We start from the raw sequence: 14085 nt of genomic DNA, 5'->3' as shown, positions 1-14085 counted from the left end.
TGCAGACTGCTTCTTACTCGACCAACAAACTGGACCAGAACCAAGTGAGAAGCAATACCCTGAAGTGGATTTGCGATCCTGAGAATCACTCGCCCAATCTAAATCCGTATATCCCACCAAGTCAATATCCATGCCTGCTACATACTGAATTCCATAATTGTGAGTACCCTGAATGTAGTGGAGAATCCGCTTAGCTGCTTTCCAATGCAACTCATGTGGCTCTTGCATGAATCTAGAGACCATGGCCACCACATATGAAATGTCGGGTCTCGTATGAGTCAAGTAGACGAGGCTCCCAAAAATTTGTTGATATAAAGTGCTATCAACCAAGGGTGAAGAGCACTTAGCCTCAAGTTTGACCCCAGACAAAAAAGGAGTAGGTGCAGGCTTACAGTCGGCCATGTGAAATCTAGAGAGCATATCGAGTGCATACTTGGGTTGTCCGAGAAAGATGCCTGAAGAAGATTGAGTAATCTCAATTCCCAAGAAGTAATGTAGAAGACCCAAGTTTGACATCAGAAATCTATCATGTAGAGCAGTTTTCACTACCTTGATGGTGGATGAGTGACTCCCTGTGATCAACAAGTCATCAACATAGAGAACTAGAAATGTGAGAGTATCATCTTGGTGTAGAATATAGACGTTTGGATCAGAATGGCATCGAGTAAAACCAACTATCAGAAGGAAGGAGTCCATCTTGGCATACCAAGCTCAAGGAGCTTGTTTGAGGCCATAGAGAGACTTTCGAAGTTGACACACAAGTGAAGGATCTTGAACAAACCCTTGTGGCTGCTCCATGTAGATTTCCTCCTAAAGGTCACCATGAAGAAATGCACTCTTGACATCCATCTGATGAACTTTCCAACGATGGGTTGCAGCAATAGCAAGGACAAGCCGGATGGAATTCATCTTAGCAACTAGAGCAAAAGTCTCAGAGTAATCAACCCTTGGAACTTGGGAAAAGCCTTTTGCTACCAAGCGAGCCTTATACTTATCAACCGACCCATCTGCTGCAAATTTTGTTCGATAGATCCACTTGCATCAAACAAGTTTCCTTCCCTTAGGAAGAGGAACTAAATCCCATGTGTGATTCCTTTCTAAGGAATTAAACTCTTCTTGCATTGCAGCATCCCATTCGGGAACACCTGTAGCTTCTCGAAAAGACTGTGGATCAGAAGCTGAAGCAATGAAGAGATGTGGAGCTTGCTGAAATTGTGACCTAGTTCTTCTAGAATCTGATGGATCACCAAGCCAATCTCCTGCTGACTCAAAAGTTTGTCGAGCCCAAAGAGGCACTGAAGCTGGAGAGTCTGGGGGAGAATCATCAACCTCTGAAGGATGACTATGAGAAGAATGTGAATCCTCACCATCACTGTCACCATCTGAAGTGGAGGAAGAAGACTCCTGAACATGATTAGGAGGATTAAGATCCTCAGAAGAACTGTCAACATCATGCAATGTCTCCAATGTGATAGTGGATGGAGAAGTGGTATGAGAAGAAATAGAAGAAATCTCCTCAAAATGAACACTCCTCTCAATGAACAACTCATGTGTAGAGGGATGGAGAAATATATACCCTTTGACATCATCTGGATACCCAACAAATATGCAAGGCTTGCTCTGCGGATCCATAGCCTTGCGTTTCTCTGCTGGAATGTGGGCCCATGCAAGAGAACCAAACACTCTGAAATGCTTAACTATAGGTTTCCGATCGGTCCAAGCTTGAAAAGGAGTTACCCCCTTCACAGCTTTATGAGGAACTCGATTCTGGATGTAACATGCACAATTGATGGCCTCTGCCCAATACTGAGGTACCACAGACTTGGAGTGAATCATACAATTTGCCATCTCCTTCAAGGACCTATTCTTCCGTTCTGCGACACCATTCTGCTGAGGGTTGTATGGAATTGTGTGCTGCATGTTGATACCTTCTGAAGCACAAAATTGTTCAAACTGATTATTAACATATTCACCCCCATTATCTATACGCAGAATCTTGATGAACTTCCCAGATTGTTTCTCTGCAAAAGCTTTGAAATCTAGAAAATTCTCAAATACCTCAGACTTTTGTTTGAGAAAGTAAACCCATGTAAATCTGGAAAAGTCATCAATAAATGTTAAGACATATCTAGCCCTACTGAAAGATGGTTGTGGAAATGGTCTGCCAAGTCACTATGTACCAACTCCAATAGCCGTGGAGCTCTCCATGCTTTGCCTTTATCATACTTCTCCTCAGGATGCTTACCAAGAATACATCCCTGGCAAACTCCATCAGAAAATTGAATAGAAGGCAACCCTAAAACCATGTCTTGTTTACTTAGTTGTTGCAAGTAACGATAGTTCAAGTGGCCAAATCGTTGATGCCACAAACAACTAATCTCATCTCCATGAGTGAGTAAAACTGTCGAAGGAGAGTCAGGAACAAAGTGAGAAAACTGATATAATCTAGATTGATGATCTGCTTTTCCCACAACAATAGTAGACCCATTATGCATTTCACTGATTACCATTGTATCTGGTGTGAACTCAACTCGCTTGCTAGAACCAGTGTGAGTGATCTGATAAACAGATAGGAGATTAGTTGATAAAGATGGAACACAAAGGACATCCTTAAATGTTCCTTCTCCCACATCAACAGACCCTCTCCCATGCACTTCAACAGGAGTGTCATCACCCATTAGTATGGAAGGCATAGAACATGGCTCTAAAGAGGTGAAATCATCTTTTGAAGAAGCCATGTGGTGCGAAGCACCAGAGTCAATTATCCAAGAATTGGATTGTGAAGCAACAGCAACTAGGGCCTTACCCTTTCCTTTCCCTTTACTCTTATCTGTATCCTTAGAAGATCCTTCTGATGAACTTTGTTTGACTGAATCAGGCACCTTGATATTATTCTTTTCAAGAAGATTTGAAAGGTGATCAATTTGTTTCTTTAAACACTTATGTTCATCATGACCAAGCCTCTTACAGTAAGAACACTTGACCTTCTCCTTCTTAGGTTGTTCACCTCCTGATGAAGAGGTTTGATTATCTGCTTTTGAAGTAGCAGATTTCTGATCTTTTTTTTTCTCTCCTTGGTTCTTTTGTTTCTTATCTTGCTTACTAGACCCTTTTTGTTCTTTCGTGCCTTGATTTACAACTAAGGCATGTGACTTAGAGGGTTTTATTGTACCCATTTGAACCAATTTGTCTTGCTCCCTAGTGATTTCTGCAGCAAATTCATCTAGAGAAGGCATTTTGAATGTGGTACCTAGGGCACATTTTGTAGCATAGACTGTAGAAACAAACACTGAATAGTTAGGACCAAGCTTAGAAAGAATACTCAAGATCAGTTGCTTATCATCTTTCTTAGTTCCACACTGTTCCAACTGCAATCTTATAGACTTAAGTTTAGTGAAGAAGTCTTGTATAGTATCAAAATTGGTTGGATTCAACCCTATGAGTTCATTCTCTAACTGATGACCTCTTAGCTCATCCTACTTACCAAAGAGGTTTTCCAAAGTGGTCCACACTGCATTTGGTGTAGTGGCAGATTCAATGTGAAAAAGGTCTGGAGAGATTGACATACATAGAGTACCAAAAGCTTCATCACATTTATTAAACCATTTAATCTTTTCTGCAGCATCTTGAGGTTTAGTTTCAAGTCCCATAGTAACACGATGATATCCATGTCTTTTTAGATATATTATCATCTTAGATTTCCATTCAAAGTAATTATATGGTGTTAAAAGTGGAACTATAGATGCATCCATGATAATAGAAAAGAAGATTGCAAAGAATCAAGAAAAGTGCAAGAAAGAAGGCACAAGAGACACCCCCCTTTTCACTAGTCTCAGAAATCACCCCCCCAAAATTTTACAAGGTTGGCACTTTATAATTAGTGCATTTACAAGGCTTTTTATCAGATTATAATTCTTTAAGAAACCAATAGAGATTTCAAATACAAATAATTTGAGACAAGATCTGAAATAAATCAGCCTTATAATTGCTTAATTTATCTCAATACCTTTCCAACAACTATTAGTTTTTGAAAAACAGAGTAGTGAGGAGAAAGATATGACTAGTTGAAGAGAAAAAGAAGCAGCTGATACAACCTTTAATATCTGATAGAAAAAAGCAAAAAAATTTCAATTAGATCTGCAATAATGGAGAGTGCTCATTTCCAACTTTCCGTCAAGTATTTTTTTGCAAAAATCTGACACCCAAGACAAAAGTTGTGCAACTTTTAAGAAATGTTGCTGAATTTCCCTGATAGAAAAATGGCTTAGGTCCTATTCAAGTTCGATTTTTGCAAAATTTATTCATTTTCTGAAAATACCATCCAAAACCCAAAAGTTTTTCGATGCTGGGAAGAAAACCCAGAAATCATTTTTTGTGAAAGTGAACAAAAGTTGGAATACTAAAGCCGAAATGAAAATAGCTCTAGTAAAAAAAAAATTTACTCTGATTTTTTACTGTGTCCTCCAAACTCTGATTTTGTGAAGTAAAAGTCACTTTGGACTTTGTCAAGCCTTATGGACACTCTGGAAATTCTTATTAAGCTTCTAATATTACCACAAAGCTGCAATCACCCAGATCTTACAAGGACACATACATGTAAACCAGATTTAACTAGAAGCTATTTTTCTTTAAACTGTTCTGATTCTCCAGATCACACGAGAATGCAAGAGAAGAGCATACTTAGTTTTTAAGGAAAATATTAGCTATATAAAAGTCTCAAATCCCTCAAATAAATTAAGAAAAACAATGAGCTATACCAGACAATAAGCTCTGATACCATGTGAGATTCTGCAAGAAGCGAGAACCGAGCCAAGATCTGATGTCGGTCGTAGATCATATGCAACTCCTCACCTAATAGATGATCAAAGATCAAAATAGCTGAATGAAGATAATTTCGATATGGGAGAGAAATAGAGACAAAGAAGAGAATTTGGAGAAGACTCTCACCGAGCTATCACTTCACCTGTTTGACTAGTGAAGGTGAGAGTATAGTGCTTATTATATAGAAAAATATAAGCATATACATCCAAGGGGTGCATTAACTCCTATTCCCCATAAAAGTGGGAGGTTTTACCTTCTTGGTAAATGCCAAAACATGTGGCATAACCTCCTTACATGAAGACAAATAAGGAGTTGAGAAATTTGGCACATAAGGCCAAAAGAGGGTGTGAAACCCAACTACCCCATAACCCACTTAGGAAATGACAAAATAGTGGTTATGAGAGGTGGCACAACAAGCCAAAAGAGGGTGTGTAACTCAACTACCCCATAACCCACTTAGGAAATGACAAAATAGTGGTTATGAGAGGTGGCACAACAAGCCAAAAGAGGGTGTGTAACTCAACTACCCATGTGAGGTGGAGAGTTACACATGTAGCCGAAGTATTTCACCATGTGTCCTCATATAAACCACTCCTATTAACCTAAGCAAGCTTAAATAATATATGTGTAGGAAAAAATAAATATCCCCTAACATAAGGAAAATAAAAAACCTACACTAACAAATCTAAGGCAGACTTATACACTACTTGGAGACCCAATTGAGTCAACACTTAAGAAATCAATCCAATCTCATGTAATATTATTGCTAGAAATCAAACCATATGAGCTAGGTCCCTTCAAGCTGGCTTGGTGGAATGATAATGATTTTTGCGATTACCATAGAATAAAAGGTGATCAAACCTCAAATTTTTATAAGATAAAGAACCTTATCCAAGATTTGATCAACTAGGGTAAGATAGTAATTGAAAATCCAAAAGAAACATCTAATAACAATCACTATATTTTAAAAAATCCTTTTCAAAATCATGATAAGTGAAAGGCTTCTAGTTCTAGGACTTGACATAATAAGGCTAATTATACCACTGCATCTCATGAATACACCATCAATCACATCAATCAAGTTGATGAAACTTATGCTACAATTACTTTCAAAGGTAGGAACCTTGATTGCACAGTAGCCACACATCAATCTAAAGTAACACTCCAAGGTGCACCATCCACTTCCCAACCCGAAAGTCAATACAACTCATTGGACCACCTTAAGAAAAATCTCGCTCAAATCTCTATATTTGAGCTCCTTCACATATCACTGGGTCATAAAGTAGTGTTAGACAAATATTTATGTGGTTCTATGGTGCCTAGTGACATCAATGTCAATGAATTCCAAGCCATTGTTGGTAACCTTTCCACCAAACCATATATCGCCTTTAATCAAGAAGATCTTCTAATGCATAAAACCTTGCATAATGATCCCCTTCACCTTGAGGTGTATGTTAATAAGCATAAAATCAGAAGAGTTCTAATAGATGGCAGAGATGGCCTCAACATTTGTACATTAAAGCTAGTCAAAGCACTAGGATTCTTTAAGCATAGTGTGGACATATCCAAGAAAATAAATATCAAAACCTACGATGACATGGAGTGCTCATCTAAAGGAATCATCACTCTCCCAATAGGAGTTGTCTTAGCAATCAAAGATATGATGTATCAAGTTCTTGATCTTGAGTTTGGGTGCAACATGCTCCTTGGCCACCCATGGATCCATGCCATGAAATCCATCCCATCCACTTACCATCAATGTGTCAAGTTCCCATACAATTGCATAGAGATCACCCTATCAGGTGATCCTAATCCCTTTGAATATTGCAATAACTTGAAAGGAACCATAGAAAATTAGGTTCATATCAATGAAGAAGCCTCATGCACATCACATTCCCAAGAGTCATTATCACTTTCAAAATCATCTACCCCATTCTCTTCCAAACTTGAGGTCAATATCCGTGTGGATGACAAGGGATGCAAACAATATTTATACACAAAAACCTTTTGTATAGGGAAATTTCCAATATCACCAAGATCTTTTGGGATGCCTCAACTAAACCAGTGCAAAGTAAAATCCATCATTCTATATTAGTCTTATACTACCTTTATCAGATGGGTGAACTCAATGAAGAATCACTCAAAGAAGATATTTCAAACTAGCTATATAGAGATGAGGAAGACAGACCTTTGGTTCAACTCCCTTTAGAAGGTATGGAAAGGGATTCACTATGTTACAAAGACATGGTTATAATGGTCGTGGTGGCCTTGGAGCTCAAGAGCAAGGCGTGGTGGAACCAATCATACCCAGAAGTAACCCTAAAAGTCAAGGATTGTGATATGGATAAACAAATGAAGGTTCTACAAGTCAAAATAATAAACAATTAGTTATGGAACCCACGGGTACTCAGTTGCCTCTCATTGAAGAAGTTAGTGCTACTAACAATGAAGATCGAGACAAGGAGAGTTATGTTGAGATCAATTCCAATGAGTATGAATGGGAATCCCTTAGTAGATCTGGTACCTATGTTGTTGATAAAATCCTATCGAGGACATGATCTTAATGACAATGATACCATCTTTGAATACATATGAATTGATCCCAACTCCCAGAGACATTACTTTGACACCCATACTTGTACCTTGATCGCTACCATTATATTATACTCTAACCATGATGATGACATGTTCCTTGTATACCCACAACTCATTGATTGAACCAACAAAATCTGCCACATTTGGATTGGTTCAAAAATGACAAAGTAATTGCTAAATTTTTAGGAGCTTGAGAAGGGATACCATCTAGGGACCACAAAGATAGATTTTCCATAGACCTCGACCATGTAGCATATTTTGGAGATTCTATTCCTCCTTCTAGCTAAGAAAATAAAAATGAAAATGAAAAAGAAAATAACAATAGTCGGGCTCAAATTGAAAATCAAAAGGCACTTTCTAGCCACAAAATAATAAAAACAAAATGGCGTATCCAACAGTGAAAACCTCTTTGAGGCACTGGAGGATGGAAGGTTTGACCCTCTCCCTATTGATTAGGAATGATCATCAATGTTAGTAGAACAATTAGAGGAAGTGAACCTAGGTGACAATGAGAATGTAAGGAAAGTCTATTTTGTAGAATATTTGTGTAGCATTGTTAATTGTAATGGGTATACTTTACACGTCATGTTTTTACTTGTACTTTAGTGTGTCCTATCTCCATCCCCTCTCTAGTTCCATTCTTGTCATATTCTCTAACCCTAATGCCATGAACACTACTAAGGGGGCCCAATTTTTGAGGTCCCTTCCTTGTTTATTGATTGGCAAGTCTTGTTTGCTAGAGGACCAGGCCATGGAGTGCCTTGGTCTAGACCAAGGCACCCCAAAATGCTCTGGTCCCCCTTAAAAAAGCCCCAATTTGAAATGGGGCAGGATCTTTCCCTCTCTGATGGTTTTCGATCCCAATGGCTACACTTGATTGTTGGAGGTTGGCCTAATCAGTAATTTACCTAGGGAACCCTATATAAAGACGTCCTATAAATTCATTTTGACATCATTAATATACCCCATCATTCATGCATCCATGAATCATTCATCATCAAGCATTTTTAGAGATTAAAGGCTACATTTCATCCTTCAAGCATTGTGGAATAAAGTTACATCAATCTTTATGTAAGCATGTGTGTGTAATTAGGTTTTTCATGTTCATGTGTTTGTCATTCCATTCCATTCAATATTTGTGATTACATTCAAAGAGAATTACATCATCAATCCTTTTATCAGTCATTGCATATCTGAGATATATCTCCTTAGAATTTACTTCAGTATTTACATTGTTTCATTCAAGGTTGTAGCATCATAAATTATCACTGGTACAATTTACACCTTATTCTTGTGCTCCTAATTTAGCGTGTCCTATCCCCATCCCCTCTCCAGGTTTGATTTATGCTTATTACCCATATTTTATGTCATGCACAACTTGTTGTGGGTCCTATAGTGGGGTACCCACCTCCCTGGCACCTTATTTTGGTCCCCTTTACAAAGGGACCAAGGTGTGACATGTCTTGGTCTAGACCATGGAGCCCTAAAATGCCATGATCACTCTAAAAGGGGTCCTAATTTGAATTGGGGTAGGTGCTATACCTCTTTGATAAGATTTGATTCACGAGGCTATACATGACCATTGGAGGTTGGCCTAATCAGTAATTTACCTAGAAACCCCTATATAAATATATCCTATCAATTAATTTTGCATCAATTATCTATCTACAACATTCATGCATTCGTGAAGCATTCATCATCAAGCATTTTCAAAGATTCTTAGTTACATATTCATCATTCATCAATTGTGGAGAAAATTCATGTCAAATTTAATGCAAGCATGTGTGTGTGATTAGGATTCTCCATGTCCATGTATTTGTCATGCCATTACATAACATTTGTGATTACATTCAAAGAGAATTGTATCATCAACAACAATTACAAATCTAAGGTATATCTATTCAACATTCATTTTAGTGTTTGCATTATTTCATTCAAGGTTGATTCCAAATTGAGGTTTGAATTAGGCAAACCCTTATTCCCAACATAGTTTCCTTTATTTTTGTGTGCAGGAAACAGGTGCGAAGTTGTATTTGGGAAATTCGACAATGACGAATAGGTTCTGTTTATGGTGAAAATGGATAGCAAATAACAACAATATTGAAAGACTAAAATGGATTCAACCACTAAACCCTAGCCTAACAATGAACAAAGATCCACCATAACATATGAAGATAACCTAAGACAATGCAAATAACTCAAAATCACAAAGATTATACCATCACATGTCCACTAGGGTTTTGATCTCCATTCTTCCTATCTCCATTGATCTTGTTTGATATGCTTGCTCTCAGATTTTTGTATGCACAAGAGCTCAACAAAGAACGGAATGTGGTTGCAAGTAGGATCGTAGTGTAGCCAAGCTGCATGAAAGATCATTAGCATGAGTGATTAGGGTTTGACAATGAAGAAAGCATCTCCTTAAATAGAAGACACAATAAGAAATGGAGGGTTAAGATTGAGAGGTGTAAAAAGAGAGGTCGGCTAGGATTAGAGGGTAGGTACAAGAAATACCAAAATAATGAAAGAGGTAGGTAGTGTAGGAATTAAGAGATGAATGACATGTGTCATGTGTAGAAAAAGATAATGAATTAATTAAATAAATAAAGATCTATTTAATTAATAGAAGAAGTAGGACAATTAAATAAATAAAATATTTATTTAATTTAGGAAAGGAATAATTTAAATAAATAAATGTATTTATTTAAATGAGAAATAAGGCTAGAAGAGGATAAATGAATTAATTAAATAAATAAGGATTTATTTAATTAATAGAAGAAGTAGGCTTAGATAATTAAATAAATAAAATATTTATTTAATTAGACATGACAATTTTGGGTGTCTACATTTTGCCCCTCTTTGAGACAATGCGGCTTGTCGCGTTGTTTCAAAGAAGATAAGATAAACTGATACAGAGTTGCCCCAGAATAAGGAATTATATGCCCCCTCGAGAGATTGGATGAAAAAATGTCTGAAAAGATTGCAGACAATCTCTCGATAAGAAAGATGGGATAGAATGGGCTGAGCGAATAATGTGACAAAGTCACAGGATGAAGAATACTGACTCGGGAAATGAAGGCCAGGGCTAGGGTAGGCTATAAGATAGACCACGGGCAAAAGACATCCTCATTGTCATCCACACCCATAGAAGATCATAGTGCAGAGTGAGAAAAGAGCAGCAGCAGTCAGCAGCGATGGCATTCATTCATAGATTCGACCGTGTCCGCCGATTCCAGCGACCAGCCGATGCAGGAGAGCCAGTAAGTACCCGAAAACCTCCTCGTACTTTCACGCATTTCGAGTTTTGTCATAAATGCATGTTTAGGAGCAATAAATGCGCTAGAAATAGGATAGTTTAAAAGTGCAAAAACGCGCAACCGCGTCTGTGTCAACGCCAGGCGCGTCTGTGTCCAACAGGCGCGTCTGTGTCGGGTCCAGGCGCGTCTGTGCCTGGAACCGCGTTTGTGTTGATTGCGGACGCGTTTGTGAAATGCAGCAGCGTCTGTGATTTTTAGTAGCGTTTATGTCATGTAGGGACGTCTGTGTTCCCTGGTCGCGTTTGTGTCTGGCATAGGCACGTTTGTGTTTAGAAAGCGCGTCTGTGTTGCATAGGCGCGTTTATGCAGTCTATAAGCGCGTTTATGAGTTAAAAGCGCGTTTGTGTTGTAAAAGTGCGTTTGTGTGTTTAAATGCATGGTTTTAGTCTGTTAGGTCAAATCGGCAGTTCTGTGATGAACATACGCTGTCGATTGGATAAGCTGCTGAGAGGATACACTCAAGCAGGTCCTCTAGGAAAATTAGGATAGATTAAAGCACTTTGTGATGAACAGGGAGCACCAGGATAGGTAGCACTTTGTGATGAACAGTGAGTGCGAATGTGAGTGACACTTTGTGATGAACAGGGAATGTCACACACGTAGTACTTTGTGATGAACAGTGAGCACTACTAGGATAAATAGCAACACTTTGTGATGAACAGTGAGTGTCACTAGGGTAGATAACCATATGCATTTAGGTAGCAAGTAGCATTTTGTGATAAACAGTGAATGCCATGATAACTGACAAGATTGATTGTGTGACTGCAGGAGTATTTGCCGATGTTGGAGTCACGGGAGAGATTCCCGTCGACTCAGAGACTGCGACCACAGTTGTCTATCCAGGACATGATTTCCGTTGAGGAGATGGGCCTCACACATATGCTCTATGTGCCCGAGTTTCGGGCAAACATGGGGTTGCTGACTGCGTTGGCCGAGAGATGGCACTCAGAGACATGCACGTTTCACCTGCCGATGGGTGAGATGACAGTGACACTGGAGGATGTATACAGGATATTACATGTTCCCATTGATGGAGAGTTGATCCCCTACGATCGTGACGGTGACAGGGAGGCCTTGAGACGGGTTTTTCAGGATCCTGAGTTAGAGATGCGAGCAGGACATGTAGCCTGGGACACCATGACTGCCACAGGATTAGCATTGCCGGCAGTTGTTGGGGGAGTCATCAGTGGATACTTGTGTCCAGACAGGGCCACACGAGGATTGGCAGTGGGCTGGGGAGGGGCCTTGGAGACGCTGATGGCAGAGCACACTAGGTATGCATGGGGGCCATGTGTCCTAGCACATTTGTATTATGAGCTGCATCAGTTTGTATACCATGGATCAATGGGGTTGGGCTGCGGTGTGACTCTCTTGCAGGTGTGGGCCTATGAGCACCTTCCCATCACACGGCTGATTCACTTCAGAGGCAGAGGACAGGGACAGAGTTTTGTGCACCTATATGCCATGATTACATCCCAGCCTCGGATTGGGAGATTGGAGCACTGGAGGAGAGTCATTGATGACATCGACATGGTGATCTGGAGGCCGTACCTGGGGTGCGAGGAGTGGGAGGACGATGCACTGGAGCTGCCCTACACCTTCCGGAGCAGGTACCTGATTGGGCGGACGCCCTATATATTAGAGAGACAGCTGGTGGACAGGGTATGCAGGCAGTATGGCAGGATTCAGAGGATGCCGCGAGGCTCGGGCATGTATGCCCGTACGGTCAGAGATCAGGTGCAGTTTGGCCCACTGCTATCATATGATCAGGCAGTTATACAGCTAGCGGAGATGATGCCGATGCCATGGGACATGTGGCCAGAGGTAGATGATGTAGGGATGGACGCCGAGTACTCTGCATATTGGGCAGAGCATCCATTTCCTAGATTGACAGATCCGGCGGAGCCACTGGATGGAGAGGGTGGAGGAGAGGATGATGATGGAGGAGGGGATGGAGGTAGGGGCCGGCGGAGGCGGAGGGGAGTGGTGGGAGAGAGATGGGTAGCACCTCGGAGAGAGGGAGGTCAGGAGAGAGCAGCTCCAGTGGTGAGAGGATGGGGTGGACTGCCCCTACAGGTGCCAGCAGCACAGGGTCCCAGAGAGGGACAGAGACAGGTGCAGCCAGAGGGACAGAGACAGGTACAGCCACAGGTACCTATACAGGCACAGGGACAGGTGCAGGCAGAGGCACAGGGACAGGCACCTGTAGAGGAGGAGCCACAGGCAGGGACGGAGAGCGGAGACTCTGAGGAGGATGAGGTGGTGAGGCTGCGGGAGATCTGCCAGGGCCAGGCAGATGAGATTGAGGATTTGGTTCGAGAGAGGAACCACCTCAGGATCAGGGTCCGAGATACAGAGCGGGAGAGGGATCAGGCCATCCAGAGATATACCGAGGCCGAGACAGCTCTGAGGGCAGGGAGGCGGGCAGCAGAGGATGCAGGGGCAGGCTACGCATATGTTTTGCGAGCCGGAGAGGAGATCGCCTACTGGAGGGATCTATATTATGCAGCCGTCCCAGCAGAGCAGCGGGCTAGGAGCTTCCAGAGATCATCGCGCACAGCGACGGCTACGGGAGGGAGCCGCAGGAGACAGGCATCCAGCGGTGGAGTCATGGGGCCTCCACCACCACCAGAGGGACAGGGGGATCCTGGGGCGGGTCCATCTATAGCTCAGACTCCGTCGAGGCGAGGCGGCTCCGAGGGAGGGAGTTCCTCATAGCTATAGTGGGCTCCCATTGTATCAGTAGATGTATCATTGTTGTATTGTAGACACCTGCGGGTGATTCTTTTGTAGCCATATGATTCTTTTGACATCATTGTATTATGACACATTTGATTATATATATGAGATGATTCATCTTTGCGGCCGCTATATGCATGTGTACCTTATGTGATGAGATGTTCTTATGTGATGCATGTTTTATGATATGGATGCTTATATGATGCAATGCAATATATTTTTGTTCTTTTATGTTGTATATGTGATGCATGATGTAAATGCGAATGTATGTAATGCAAATGAATATGATAATGCAAATGTAAATTGTGCTAACAGATGTTGTGTGCAGGATGTGATGCAATTGTGATATCTATATGTATGTATGAAATGCTTATATGTGGTGATGTAGGTGTAACTATATGAAATGCAAATGTTTTTGGTGTGTCATTATACTCAGTCATGTGATAGCGGGCTACACGGACTCGAGAAGGACAATGGAAGTCAATCAAGAAAGGGGGATGGAAGACAGAAGATATGAAGGTGAAAGAGCTTCTTGTGCGTTATCATCATTGAGCTTTATTATGGCAAAATAGGTTATGACAATCGAGGCATTTGTTCGGCCCAGAAAGTCATT

The sequence above is a fragment of the Cryptomeria japonica genome, chromosome 1, assembly GCF_030272615.1.
Source record: "Cryptomeria japonica chromosome 1, Sugi_1.0, whole genome shotgun sequence".
NCBI lineage: Eukaryota > Viridiplantae > Streptophyta > Pinopsida > Cupressales > Cupressaceae > Cryptomeria > Cryptomeria japonica.
Note: the sequence above shows the minus strand (reverse complement) of the source record.